We start from the raw sequence: 1,957 nt of genomic DNA, 5'->3' as shown, positions 1-1,957 counted from the left end.
CCGGAGATGGGCGAGAGGGCACGCAGGAGGGCCAAGGTGCGGGGAGGCACCCAGAAAACACTGTCCTCTTTCTGCCCGCATCCCCGCTTTCCCAGCTCAGGCCTTAGGCATCCCTGCTTGCCCCGGGCTGGAGCACTAAGTTTAAACAGTGATTTTTAAAATAGAGAGAGAAAAATCTTTGCCTTTGCCAGCTAAATAAAAGCTGAGTAACCGAATTGCTTTTCTCAAGGTCAGAGAACAGGTTCTTATAGATAGCGAAGAACCCAGTCTTCGTCTCTGAGCGTGGGCTGGGCCAGGCTGCCACCTTGTCCAGGAGGGCAAGCCGTGAAGGTGATGGATGGAGGAAGCCAGCCAGTGCCTCCAGTTGTGGGAACCCCTCCTCTTGTACCGTCTCTCCTGTGCATTTATGTCCCCCCAATAGTTGTCACAGAACAGCATGAAACAATAAATTTTAAAAGTTTACCCCTTTCCCAGTGCAATAGCTGTTCACATGCCAGAGCTGACATTGGAAATTTACAGGTCTGTACTTATCAATGTTAGGAGTGAATTTTATTGAGTGTTTCCGACTCCATGTGCCTTGGGTTGAGACATTTGCATTAATTCACAACCTTACTGTGACAACCTTCCCATGTAACAGTTAGGTCTAGTGAGCTCCTGAGTGTAAGTTTGCCTGATGTTGCAAAGATATATTAGTGGTAGGTTCAGCTTTGGCATCCAATTGGTTAAATTCCAGAGCTTCTATTCTAAAAGTCTGTAAAAATACGTGTGGAAAAAAAACTACTACAAGATGTCTCAGTTGTGTGGAATGGTAACATAGGGTGAATAGCATCTCACCAATAAGATGAACCTCAAAGTCCAACTGCAGAGCAAGGAAACCAGTACCTTTAGTGCAGTACTGGAGAAGAGGGCACAAGTAATTTTATTTTCATTATCCTTTTGCATGGTTATTAAATTACTAAGATTGGGGTAAATGATATCACATTTATGTTTCTTAATGTAAAAATAACAAGAAAAAAATTAATTTACTGCTGCGAAAATTGTTAAATGTTGGGATGCTTCTAGTTAAGTATAGTTTCCATAATTATAATTATAGTATAAATACAAGTTTACATTGTTTTATGAGAAGCATTTTTTCAATATTGTTATATAGTTTCTATAAGCTAGTTTTAGAAGAAGGCTTATTACTTCAGGTACCGACACTATAATTCAGTGGTTAAAATCGAAGCTCTTAGCATGTCTTTCTGACACCTGTGACTTTGGGTTCACTGCTTTGTAAGTAAGATAGATTAGTAATAATACCCTGTTTAGTTTAGGTTAGAGTCCCAGGGGTGAGATTTCTGACTGGGAGATGTGAACACAATGGACTTAACCATTTCTTTTATTAAAGGATCATTTTACTGGGGGCTCTTACAGCTCTTTGAACAATCCACCCATCAGTTGTATCAAGCATATTTGTACATATGTTGCCATCATCAGTTTATAAACATTTACTTTCTTTTGAGCCCTTTGTATCAGCTCCCTCCCCTTGTGACCTTTTATAAATTATTATTATTTTCATATCTTACACCGACTGCTATCTCCCTTCCCCCACGATTTCTGTTGTTCCTCCCCCTAGGGGATGATGGCCACGGTTATGTGTCCATCATTACAATTGGTTCCCCCTTCCTCCCTCTTCTCTCCACCGTCCCCCTACCTTCCTTGCATTGATACTCCCATTCCTGTTCCTAGATTCTGTGTGTGTGAGCTCTTATCTCTTATCTGTACCTATGCACATGCTCCGGTCTAACCTAGGGTCATAGTGTGGGGTGAGGAAGCCTCAAGGAACCGGAGGAATATTGTGTGTTTCATTGGTGCTATACTGCGCCCTGGTTGACTCATCCCTTCCTCGTGATCCTTCAGTGAGGGGATGTCCCATTGTCTACATATGGGCTTTTAATGTCTAGTTCAAAGTACCAGT

The 1,957-nt window shown here is 42.0% G+C and overlaps 1 protein-coding gene across 1 annotated transcript in view; it reads left to right on the top strand.

The window, feature by feature from the left end:
* Positions 1–1,957, top strand: part of LOC101663554 (2-oxoisovalerate dehydrogenase subunit beta, mitochondrial) — a 61,689-nt gene that overhangs the window by 410 nt on the left and 59,322 nt on the right. The window lies entirely within an intron of this gene.

This window comes from Echinops telfairi, unplaced genomic scaffold, assembly GCF_000313985.2.
Source record: "Echinops telfairi isolate 266 unplaced genomic scaffold, ASM31398v2 ScPeMD7_3533;HRSCAF=4204_0, whole genome shotgun sequence".
Taxonomy (NCBI): domain Eukaryota; kingdom Metazoa; phylum Chordata; class Mammalia; order Afrosoricida; family Tenrecidae; genus Echinops; species Echinops telfairi.
The sequence above is the reverse complement of the archived record's forward strand: the minus strand, read 5'-3'. Positions and strand labels throughout refer to the sequence as shown.